Source organism: Anoplophora glabripennis, unplaced genomic scaffold (genome assembly GCF_000390285.2).
Source record: "Anoplophora glabripennis isolate ALB-LARVAE unplaced genomic scaffold, Agla_2.0 scaffold1066, whole genome shotgun sequence".
In the NCBI taxonomy this organism is placed as follows: domain Eukaryota; kingdom Metazoa; phylum Arthropoda; class Insecta; order Coleoptera; family Cerambycidae; genus Anoplophora; species Anoplophora glabripennis.
Window position 1 is genome coordinate 53,849 of NW_019417150.1, and position 13,459 is coordinate 67,307.

The 13,459-nt window shown below is 34.9% G+C and overlaps 1 long non-coding RNA gene across 1 annotated transcript; it reads left to right on the forward strand.

Annotated features, from left to right (window-relative positions):
* Window positions 1–9,018: 9,018 nt before the first annotated feature.
* Window positions 9,019–11,458, forward strand: LOC111692169. Its single transcript, XR_002763161.1, has 3 exons — window positions 9,019–9,868; window positions 10,003–10,221; window positions 11,379–11,458. It is a non-coding gene; the product is annotated as an uncharacterized LOC111692169 (long non-coding RNA).
* The last annotated feature ends 2,001 nt before the right edge of the window (window positions 11,459–13,459 follow it).

The window sequence follows — 13,459 nt, forward strand, 5'->3', positions numbered from 1 at the left end:
TAAAGTTTCTTTTTTTATTTCTTGTTTTCTTAGTTTTTTTCCTGAACACAGAACTCAGCTAACCGATTTGAGCAAAATTTGCTGTTGCGTCGACATATTTCCTTAGACGTTTTATGAAACTATTGATTATAGGAAACGCATTGTACGTTCGTCTAACTTATCGTACAGCATCTTTTATTCTATTCCAAAGTTCTTTTCCCGTATTAGGTGTTACATAGTTGTAAAAAATTCCTTTCAAATGACCGCAAAAGTAAAAGGCTGTAATAAGCAGAGACACCATCGTGCATGAACTACATTTGTCGTCTAGTATTAATGGGTACTTCTTGGAGAGCCCCAGGCCTTGCCGAAGGAATTCCTCATAATTTCGCGGCCGTTCACTTGCAGGTAGAGCGATAGGCCCCAAAATAAAATTTCCTCTAGTCCCGCACAACCTAATGGACAAGAATAGACTGAAAATTCATGTTGGAAGTGATGCTCTTTTATTGCGTGTGGATTCTTCGCTCCACACGTGAGAGTTTTTCCAATAATTAAGAACACCTCTACGGGTAAAACAGCTTCACCTGTAAAGGTAATAATTCTCCCGAAGGTGTGGTCCCTGTTACGTTACTGGAAAAATCGTTCGCAAAATGTTAATCTCAGCGGGGGATCTGGTACAAGCAAATTTTGTATAGGGTGAAAATGGAAACATTTTAACTGCTGCGTGTGGAGTATAATTGAAATGGTTTTGCGGCCTACTCATGTGACTACTGACAAACGACAAATACTAATTATGGGATTTTCTTCTATTCTTTCTAGAATTTTTTCTTCGCCTTGTACCTTTCTTTGAACGTAGGTACCTCCCATTTCGTGAATTAGACAGAAAATTTCCAGTTTCTCCTAATCTAGCGAATAAAGAAGCAAACAATGTATGAGAAGGCTGTCTGCAGCACAGTCTAGCGGCGCGTCTACTAAAATGTTCTTGATATACCATGTCTCTCATTTCATAATTCAATTCATTTCATTCGTAAATTCATTGTGAAAAAAACTTTTGCAAAATACAAACTTGACAGTGACATATCGAAATTATCATGTTGTTATGGATACGTAGTTATTTCCAAAAAATATGGGGTATGGTTAATAAATATTTTCTGTAATATCTTCATAACCGAGCATAATTCCGATAGGTATATATTTTTTATGTAGAATAAAATTCTCTATTTATTTCTGATAGTTACGTGTAAAAATTTAAAAGTTCAAAAAAGTTACAGAAGAATATTCGCAAAAGGTTTTAGTAAAATGAACGCCCTGTATGATTTAACCTAATAAGAACAAAATCAGTTAACTGGGTTCGGAGTTAAGAAGAAAACAAAAAACAAAACAAAGGAACTTTAACACCCTATAACTTTGTTTTGCGACATTTTTCGTTCAAGCAAGTTTGGTTAAATCGACACCATTTGGGTTCTAGATTATACCCTTGAAGTATATAACATTCTTTAGGTGACACCCTGTATATTTCCATAAATTCGAAATGCCTTATAAATGCATTTAAATATGTTTACCTGCAAAACCGTCATAAACGTTTACAAGCCACGTGGCCGCCGAGCTTGGGCAACCAACATTGCAGATCTGGTACTGATAAATGAAAAATCTCAAAATCCTAAATCTCGGTGTCACCAATATTAATGATTCGTTTAATTGAATGTCAACCCGAAGGAAATAAAATTACTACTCCAAACAAAATGACTGGAAACGTGGCTTGTAATCATTTATGAAGGCTCAGTGACGGCTTGCGAACATCAAATCCCATAACCATTTGATAATGGGCTCTACACCGTTTTTTTAGGGGATGATTCATATAGAGAACTTTAGTAACGAAAAAAAATTCGAAGGAAATTAGTGAAAAAATTTAAAAAAGGTGACTGACCATGAGATATCGAAAAGGGTTGCACATACATATATTTATAAGACACTCTTTTTTTCTTAACCACTTGATCAGGTTTATTTACTATTTGCAAAAATAATTTCTCTTCATAAAATATATTTTAATTTTATATTAACGTCCCATTGTTCAAACTTTTTAATGCTGTAACTTTAAGAAACATTATTTTTTTTTTAAATAAGAAAATACCCGTTTGTATCTATCAGTTGATTGTGAAAAAAAAAGAAATATATGTGTAACCCTTCTCGGGATCTCAGGGCCGCCACACTTATTTAAATTTTTTATTTAAAATCTTGTTTAAACTTTTTCGTTATAAAAGTTCACGTTAAACTTAAATTTTAGTAATTTTGAGAACACTACTCTCATAAAGCTTAGCTTGTATTATTATTATTTATTAACATTGTTATATTTTTAGGTGGAAAAAATGGAAGGGGAATGAGATTATCTCAGTTTGATCCTGACGATCCCATGAGTCCAAGTGGTGGAACAGTTCCACAATCTTATAATAGTTTAGATAATCCTTCAAGGCCCCCTATTAGTGTTGGTTCTCGAGTATCAACTATATGTCATAATTATACGGAGAAAACTATGCTCCTTAGTTCCGATGAAGAAAATTAATGTTATTTATAGATAGTAAAATACACAAAAAAATATATTTAATTTGTATATATTATATACATATATAATATTTATATTTTATTTATCCAAATATTAAACTTATCATGTATTTTACTCGAATAATTAAATGTTTTACTTCAAATCAATACTGTAAATATTGAAGGAATATATTGTATATTATCTATTAATGTGTTGAGTATTTATAAATATAACAAAAGCAACTCATAGATAATCTGCATTACAGAAGTAATGGGCAGCTTACATATATTTTTTTAAATGTCTAGATAAAATCTATTAAAATATTAGAAACCTCTTAGAGGTTGTTAATTATTATTAATAACACACACAAAAAAAAATTCATGAACCAGAGGGTAGACCCAACTATTCTTAGGTTTTTGGGATCGCTGAAACCTAATATGACCATAAAAAATGATTTCAATTGCCCGTTTTCCTGCTAGCACCCCCTTACCACCCAAAGGGATTGAATTTTGAACTTTAGTACAACATTAAGATATGTTTATTAATTTTTTTTTGGGACGCTAAAACCGAAATATGATTTCTGTCCTAATCATAACTGTGTTTATTTTGCCTTTTGATATTTTGAACTTGACACCTTATTCTAGATAAGATATTTTAAGCAAGAGTGTTCGGTATCATAGAAAAAGGTAAATGCCGAATCGTGAGAGGCAAGGGGACTCACGTTAATCAAGCACCCCGAACCGTGAGAGGTAAGGGGACTCAGGTTAGTAAAGCACCCCAAACGGAACAGAAACCTACCACGTCCATGCCGTTGTTCCTAGGTTGCGCTAAGAGTAGAATCAATTCATAAATGCATCTAAGAGCTGATATTTCTGATCGGTGAAGTATTGACGTTTACAACCTAGGATCTGGAGCTGGAGATAATCTTAAACTTGCCTAATTAACAGGTAATTGATTTTGGATGGATTTTGGACCCATGAAAACTTTGGTTTTCCTCTTTTTTCCGTTAGCGCAATTTACCGAGAGCCAACTTTCATATGGATCTTGCTGGTTCTTTTAAATGATTGTAAGGGAGTGTAAGAGGGTAATCGAGTAAGTGGATATCATTTTTTGTAGTCATTTTCGGTTTCAGCGTCCCAAAAACATAGAAATACGTATACATCTTAATTTTGTACGGAAATTTAAAAGAACCAGCGCGATCCATATGAAAGTTGGCCATCGGTAAATTACTTTAACGTTTTCGGAAAAAAAAGAGAAGTTTTCATGGACTCAACGCTCAAAATTCCAACGATCAAGTCAATTACCTGTTAATTAGACAAGTTTAAGAGTACCTCCAGCTCATATGTTGTAAATCCGAAATATCAGTTCTTAGATGTATTTATGGATTGGTTCTACTCTTAGCGCAACCTAGGAACAACGGCGTGGACGTGGTAGGTTTCTTTTCCCTTTGGGGTGCTTGATTAACGTGAGTCCCCGTGCCTCTCACAATTCGGAATGCTTGATTAATGAGAGTCCCTTTGCTTCTCAGAGTTCGGGATGCTTGATTAACGTGAGTCCCCTTGCCTCTCACGATTCGGCATTTACCTTTTTCCATGATACTGAACTCTCTTGAGTAAAATATCTTATCTAGAATAAGGTGTCAAGTTCAAAATATCAAAAGGCAAAATAAACACGGTTATGATTAGGACAGAAATCATAATTCGGTTTTAGCATCCCAAAAATAAAAATAAATAAACATAGATCACAATTTTGTACAAAAGTTTAAAATTGAACCCTCTTCAGGGGGTGGTAAGGGGGTGTTAGCGGGAAAACGGGCAAATTAAATCATTTTTTATGGTCATATTCGGTTTCGGCGGCCTTAAAAACTTAAGAATAGTGGGGTCTACCTTCTGGTTCATGAATTTTTTTTGTACGTGTGTCATCACTAAAGTTTGCGTGCAAAATAAATGTTTCCGCATAAATTCACCGCAAAATTCATTGATAACTCTCTCGCTCCTGTGCAAAAGTGTCAGTATGTACGCGCGGCAATAAAGGGAAAGGCACGCGACATTGTACAAAATTTTGAGTTCTCAGTCTCAAATTATGAAGAAGTATGGAATCTCGTAAAAACTAGGTATGACAATATACGTTCTTTAACAACAAATCATATAAATGGTCTTTTTGAAACACAAGTGCTGCAAAAGGAATCCTACAACGATTTACACCATTTGCTAGATAATTTCCAAAAACTTTTGTGTGCGTTAAACGTTCTTAATAAGTCCGTAGATCAGTGGGACTGTCTACTAGTGTATTTAGGATGTTTTCAGCGAATGGTCGGACTAGTTCGGCTAAACTTCTTTAGTCAAACAATTCGCTGAACGGGCTTTTATTAACTGTATTAAAACCCCAATATACCCAATCAGCTGAATGGGCTGATCAACGAAATATTTGTCCGCTGAACCACTTTGACCGGTCCGACCATTCGCTGATCACAGTTTTAATCACTTCAAAGTTAGATACTTACTGCCACTCGGCGGCAGTGAGAAGAAGAAATTGGAGAGGTTTAATACATACAAAAATAAGGCTTTGATATCCGTAAAACGCAAATTATACCCTATAACAATAAAACCTTAAAAGGGACAACCTTGGAAAGGACCTGCTCGACCGGAAAGCTAGATGGTGGGGCGTTTGCTGGACCTCATAAAAATTCTAGACTTAAAAAAAGATCAGGGTTGTCAGTGTTAGTTTTAGAATATTGGAATTTGACATCTATTGTCTTTTGAGATTATTTTACTGTTAATTCCACATTAGTTGTAATAAAAAGCTGTAGATGAACTACTCGTTATTGAAACCATGTATTACGGCTCAGGAATATCTCGGCTAAATAAAGAAAACCTGCGGTGAAGTGAAACCCAAAAACACCTCCCCGTAACATTGTCGCCCAACGTGGGGCCCGAGTATACTGGAAAAGTTGTGCATTGTTTTCAGTTGAACGAGAAGTATTTCGCTTTTGTTAAGCAAGAATTGTGCGTAATAACAATCTGTGAAAATTAACTGACTCGAGTGTGAAAACTGTAACGTTTTACAAACGTTGAGTAAAAACAATACTTGTTTGTAGTAAAAGTACGTTGTTTTCGCACATCGCATATTAAAGACACTAAAGACATTTTTCAAAACGTAGTTTCGGACCAGAACTGACGTTTCTCGAAATTGAATGTTTGTGTCAAGTTTCAATTATTTTCGCTGGATATAGGTTCCATCGCATCTCTGCTAGTGGATTCAAATCAAGCTCACCCACTAAGCCGGATCTTTGAGGAATACCTAAGTATCTTATTTGAATTTTCTGGAGTACAAACTGTGAGTTTTACTTTTAATTTGCATGCTGTAAGTGGACATCACGACGGCTGAACCCGGTAACTATTGGCTTCGTAGTAAAAAGCAACTTTCCGAGATGACTGTCACATTAGCCGATGAACAATTTAAACAATTAATGGACAGGCTCCAAGTTAGTGGTTCTTCCACGCCAACTCCTGCACGTAGTGGGAATTTTACCAAGTGTTCTTTACGTTTCGATGGTTCAAAAGACTCTGATGTTAGCGCGTTTATCGATGCGATCAATATCTATAAAGATTGTACCCTGATTTCGGATGACAACGCACTTCGTGGCTTACCGATGTTGCTTGATGGTTTTGCTGCAAAATGGTGGCATGGAGTTAAAACAACAGTAACTTCGTGGGAAGCGGCAACTGACCTTTTGAAAAGTACATTTGGCCCTGTGAAACCTCCGTATCGCGTATACAAAGAACTTTTTTCATTAGAGCAAGATTTTAAAACTCCTACTGACATTTTTATTTGCAAAGCTCGAAGTATTTTAGCTCAGTTACCAACAGATACTCTTTCTGAAACCATTCAGTTAGATATGGTGTATGGTTTGTTAAATCAAAAAATTCGTGACAAAGTTCCTAGAAATAAAATTGAAACTTTTTCTGAACTTTTGGAACAGTCGCGCTTTGCTGAGGAAATTTTGCATGAATCCTTTGATGTTGACCAAAGCAAATCTAATTTAAAGAAACCACGTGTTCCTATTGTAGGAATGTTGGGCATTTAAAAGAAGAATGTCGAAAATTGGTACAAAAACAATCAAGGACTTACACTTTGTCGAAATCCGATGCAATTTCGACTCCTCCCCTCGCACCTCCCAAACTGGCGACATCTTTAACATGTTACGGTTGCGGAAATGTAGGCTATGTACGAACAAATTGTCCAAACTGTAAGGCCTCCTCAAAAACAGCCGAACCATCTTCTGTCGAATTTTGTATGATGAGCACAAAGGTACCAGGTTACTCGTTATCTGCCGAACTAACTACCAGATCTCGACCTATAATGTACATTAACATACTAGGTTCACGTGGTATTGGTATTTTGGACACGGCGACTAAGCAAAGCATTGCTGGTTACTCTTCGTACAAGGTTATGGTTTCTAAAGGACAAACCTTCACAGAAGATAAAATTTACGTCAAATTGGCTGATGGAAGTTCGAAATTCGAAAGAGTTCTTGTCACTAGAGTAGATGTAACTTTAGAAGAACATACTATCCCTACAACATTTATCATACTACCTGATGCAGTTAACAATAATACACTCCTTGGAATTGATTTTATCCAAGATGCTAAATTGTGTGTGGACGTTTTCTGATATGCCCGATGTGAAGTATGACCTACATTTTGAAGCAAAACAACAAAATGTTAAAACGGAACTTCATTCGTTTAATTTTCCACGTCCTGATGAAGCCGTTATGTTGTCTCCTACTGAAAAGGATACCCTTAATTCACTGTTGGAAAAGAATGATGATATCTTTCGACTTGGGGGAGAACCAACTCCATATGCTATGCATTACATAAATACTGGGAATCGTCCACCTTGTGAGCATGACAATGAATCGACATGTGACATTTGTATTATTACCATTGATCTACCCAGTCGCTCCGCTGAGAACATCAGAGTAGAACAAATGAAGGATCCGGATCTGCTTAAAATTATCAACAGTTTTGAAGATAGCCTCCACTTCCCGAGGCAACCTCAGAAGAGAAATGGATTTTCATCATAGAAGACTGTGCTTCAAAGTGGGTTGAGCTTTTTGGACTAGTTAGAGCGACGGCAGAAGAATGTGCCAAAATTTTAATAAACGAAATATTTTTTCGATATGGAATTCCTCGACAAATTATTAGCGATAATGGTGTCCAATTTATATCTGGAATAATGCAACAAGTTTGTTTTTGCCTTAATATAAAACATAGTTTTATACCAGTTTATCATCCATCTGCTAATATGGTTGAACGGAAAAATCGTGATCTCAAACCTCTACTGGCCATTATGGTAGGAGACGATCATACCTCTTGGATCGACAAGTTATCATCTATAAGATTTGCAATGAATTCAGTATATTGTGCAACCACAGGAAGTACCGCTGCCTACTTAATCTTTGGTAGAGAACTTAGGACTCCCAATGATATCCATAACGATATTCGAACAGTGGTTCAGAGTGAAAACCTTTTACCTCAAATTACTCCGTTCCTAGATAAAATTGCAGCTACTTGGAAAGAGGCTAAGAAACTTCACGATCATGAACAAGATCGTCAAAAGCAATATTCAGACCAGAAACGGACCGCAGCTCCTTTGTATCAGATTGGTGATAAAGTTTGGGTAACTACTCATACACACAGCGACTCCAAAAAGGGAATAACTTCCAAATTTGATCCAAAGCGGGATGTCCCATATGACATTTGCCGACAAGTATCTCCTGTATCATTTGAGATATGTGACCCTGAAAGTCCAACTATTCCTCTTGGGGTATATCATGTATCAGCCCTCACTCCTTACCTTGGAACTGGAAATGATAAGCCTCAAGTTGTTATCAAAAAATGAGGTCGACCTCCGAAGAAGAAAAAGATTCTGGTTCCACGTCGGGACGACTTGTGTAACCAGAGGGGGAGACTATAACAATAAAACCTTAAATGGGACAACCTTGGAAAGGACCTGCTCGGCCGGAAAGCTAGATGGTGGGGCGTTTGATGGACCTCATAAAAATTCTAGACTTTTAAAAAAAGATCAGGGTTGTCAGTGTTAGTTTTAGAATATTGGAATTTGACATCTGTTGTATTTTGAGATTATTTTACTGTTAATTCCACATTAGTTGTAATAAAAAGCTGTAGATGAACTACTCGTTATTGAAATCATGTATTACGGCTCAGGAATATCTCGGCTAAATAAAGAAAACCTGCGGTGAAGTGAAACCCAAAAAACCTCCCCGTAACAACCCCTTTTTGTGCAAAGGGCAAAGGTGCACTTCGCATACAATATTGGGAATAATTTTCAGGCTTATCAAAGAAATTCAAAATCTGCAGTTGTCTAAATTACTGTCACCTTGAGCATTGGTGTAAAGAAGTCCGGTGATTGTTGTAAGTAAGTAAGTAAGTAAGTAAGTAAGTAAGTAAGTAAGTAAAATCTTTATTAGTTCACTTTGCATAATAATTACAAAATACCCTTAGGGTGTAGAACTCGTCAATATGTAGTAAAAAATAGTAAAAAAGTTAAATATTTAAATATAAGAAGTAATATTAAATATAAAACAAGATGCACACCAATACTAACATTGCTGATAAGTAAACACGAACAAAATAACACAATTTATGCACTGATACATACATACATAGTATAATGACAATAAATCAATATATATTATCTTCAAAGAATTCCTTTAAAGTATAATATGCTTTGTCTAAAAGAATTTTATTTAATTTTACCCTAATATCTTTGCACGATAAATTTCTTATATCTAGAGGTAATTTATTATAAATTTTTAGTAATGAATATGGGACATTCCTTTGAATATAACTATATTTTACTATATTTTCAGTCACTAATGTATTTTTGTTTCTGGTATCATATAAATGAGATAAGTTAAAATCTGCGAATAAGTTTATATTTTGCTTAACAAATATAATTACTTCATATATGTATAAGCTCACTAAGGTAAGTATTCTTTTTTCAATAAAAATTTGTTTACAGCTATCTGTCTGTTTCATGTTTAGAATATTTCTAATGCATCTCTTTTGTAGTACAAATAAATCGATAGCATCACTAGAGTTTCCCCAGAAGACAATTCCATATTTTATTTGAGATTGAACATATGCATGGTATGCTATAAATGCTGTAGGAATATTAATATTTTGAGCTATTACTTTTAGAGCATAACAGTATTTAGCGATCTTTTGACCAACATGGTCTACATGGGTTTTCCAGTTCAAACGTGAATCAATCTTTACCCCCAAAAAGGAGGTGCTATTCATAGATGTTATGATGTCATTGCCAGTAGTATGTATAATCTCATTATCCTCCTTTTTGTATGTAAAGTTGATTATTTGTGTTTTTTCTTTATTTAATTTTAAATTATTTTTATAGAAATAGTCTCCCAGGGAATCCAATGTGGCGGTCACCATTTGTTTTAGGTATTCCTTATTTTTATTACCGATTATTATAGATGTATCATCAGCATACATAATAGTTTTTACATCAACTGTTGAGGGCAGGTCATTTGTGTATAAAATATACAACAAAGGACCCAATATCGACCCCTGAGGTACACCCCTTTCTATTAATACTACGTTTGATTTTATGAGAGCGCCAGTATCGTCCGTTTCTACAACACACTGCTTCCTATTCAGCAGGTAAGATTTTATCAATTCTGAGGCAACACCTCGAATGCCATACATTTGAATCTTTTTATTTAGAATGTCATGATCCACAGAATCAAACGCTTTGGATAAATCCAAGCATACAGCCATGGTACTGTTTTTTTCATTTAATAATCTTGTAATTTCACACAATGCCTGATATATAGCCCTAGTTGTTGTTTTATTTTTCCTAAACCCGTTTTGTGCATCTGTAAGCAGATCATGACATTCCAAAAAATGTAATATTCTGTTATAGATTATTTTTTCAAAAACTTTGCTTATATTTGACAGTAATGCAATAGGCCTATAGTTGTTCCTTAGACTTTTTTCACCTTTTTTATACACGGCCTTAACATGGGCAATTTTAAGATTTTCAGGAAAAGTTCCTGTTTTTAATGTTAAATTAATTAAGTATGTTAGTGGAATTGATATTTCAGCCGCTGTAAATTTAAGTAATTTAACTGGTATTTCATCTTCCCCTACAGAATTAGTGTTTTTTAAACTCATAATTACATTGTAGACCTCATTTGGGTCGGTCGGAAGTAAAAATATGGTGTTATCGGAAAATTGATTGTCTTTTTCAACATTAATATGATTAATGTGATTGACTTGATCGCCTTGATTTGCAAAGAAGTTATTTACATTGTTCAAAACTTTTATTTTATTTTTTTCAGCAATATCAATATTTTTTAATATCGTATCGTCGTTTTTAGTTTTTTTTCCACTAAAAGTTTTCACCAAATTCCAAATGGCTTTTCCTTTGTTTTTTGTTGACTCAATATATGACATATGTGCCCATGTTTTTGCCGTGTATATGACTTTTTTGAGAATACTGCAATACTGTTTATATATTTCAGTAGATATTTCGCGATTCCTTTTTTGTACATACATATTTCTTTTATTTCTGCAAGATATCTTTATACCTTGGGTGATCCAGTTTTTTGATTTTTTCATTTCTCTCAAAGTTTTTACCGGAAAAAGTATATTCATAATATTTTTAAATGTACTTACAAATCTGTTAAATGTTTTATTTGGGTCTTCCGCGCAATAAACATCAGCCCAATCATATTTTTGCAGTTCTTGTTTAAATTGTTGCATTTTAGTTTCTGAAAAAATTCTCTTTTTGTTTATTTTAGTTTTTTTTGTTTCAGGTGCCTCAAGTTCCAGTAACTGGCCCTCGTGATCAGATAAAGCTGTTGTAATTACTTTACCTATATGAGCATTATCAAAGTTTATAAATATATTATCTATCAATGACTGAGAATTTTTTGTTATTCTAGTAGGATCAAATATAGTTTGCTTTAAATTGTACATAAGTAACAAATTCCTAAAATTTTGGGCATTTATGTTAGCATTAATATGTAGATCAATATTGAAATCTCCACATAAGATAACTTTATATGTTCTAAAAGAATTATGTGCTAGATTTAGTATTTCCGCTAGTGTTTGAAAAAATATATCTAAATTACCCTTAGGGGGTCTATATATACACAAAATTAGCAATTTTAATTCCCGACAAACAACAGACGAACACTCTACATTACATTCAAGACTTTTTTGTTTTAAATCGTATACCTCCTCATATACAATGTCATTTCTTACAAATATACAGGAACCACCGTTCTTTACATTTTCTCTAGACCATACAGATGCTATATTATAACCATCCAGGTGCATGCAGAATATTTCTTCAGATGTATACCAATGCTCTGTTATACATAAGATGGCTGGTTGATTTTCCAAACTTCTTGTAAACAAATCTAGTTCCAAGAACTTATTTTTTAAACACTGCATATTTTGATGAAATATTGTGTATGTAGACAGTAATTCGTTAGTTTTTGTATTTAAAAACCCGCCTCAAGAGGTTCATCATGCTTGACCGCTTCAAAATCGAAGTGCGAAGTGCGGAAGAAAACACAACACTATTGTACATATCGAGCCGTCGCAGCTGGACTCGCAAAAAATGTACAAGGTGCGGACACGCCAACGAGCTCGCCACGGCTGGCTACAAATTCTCAAAACATACAATCCGTTGAGCGTTCGGAGAACGCTAAAAGGCAGCAACATCGTGTGTAACGCATAAATTACAAAATAATAACTTTCAAACATATTTATTTTTATCCACTGCGATGGTCAAGGTTGTAGATAAGAAAGATACATTCAAATCTGTCGGGCGTTACGTTATTAGACAATGCGTCTGTGCGATAAGTTAGGCCGTCAGGGATCGAACATTAATTTCAATGTAACAGGTATAAATGGTTCTCATTCACAAATACCTCATTGTACACAAATAAAAATCAGATCCAGAGTAAAATCATACGGAGATTAAAATCACAAATAATTTTAAATTAGCTGTTCCGACGTTTAGGGTACATGTGACATAGGCGTAAGCACGTTTTAAGAATTGTAATCTATCGATCGAGTATTTCTATAAGGTTACAAAAAACGCTATTAGTTTGGATAGTATCGGGATCAACGAAAGGGATGCTACAAATAGCTGTCAATTTGGTAAGGAGTTCTTAGAATACCTCAGCAAGGATACAGCTAAAAAATACCTGGCCATATCTAGGTCAAATTTTCGCCTAGTAACAGGTATTCAAACTGGTCACTGCTGCCTAAGAAAGCACCTTTACAACACGAGGAAGTGTGAAACACCTCTTTGTAGGGGTTGTGAAGAGAAAGTCGAGACAGTACTACATGTGCTATGCGAATGCACTACCGACTCGTCAATAAGAGAATCCGTGTTGGAAGAACTTTGGCCTTCTATGGCCTATATTAGAGAGATCCCCTGAGCGACGTCATCACCTTTTTCTCTGTAATAAGGTGGTTAGCGGCTCAGGTGGAATGATATCCTAATGGGAGGAAGTACAAGGGGGCCAATGGGGCCTAAGTGCTGTAGCTTTTAAGCTACCCTCCCTAAATCCCAGATTCCAGATCCAGATTGGGATCAATTGTCAGGCAACAATATGTCATGCAATCTAGCTATAAACAAAACACGCGAATATGAATCAAAACTAAGCAAATTCTGGGAGTTGGAAGAGGTGGGCTACTCTGTGGTTAAGCATTCTCAAGACGAATTATTTCGTGAAGGTAATTTTGTGAAAACTACTACACGTGCAGAGACTGGACAATTTATAGTTACGCTACCTTTAAATGAACAAATACATTGAGTTAAAAACAATAGCAATACTTCTGTCGCTAGAACGTAGATTTCAAAATGATGCAACCCTAA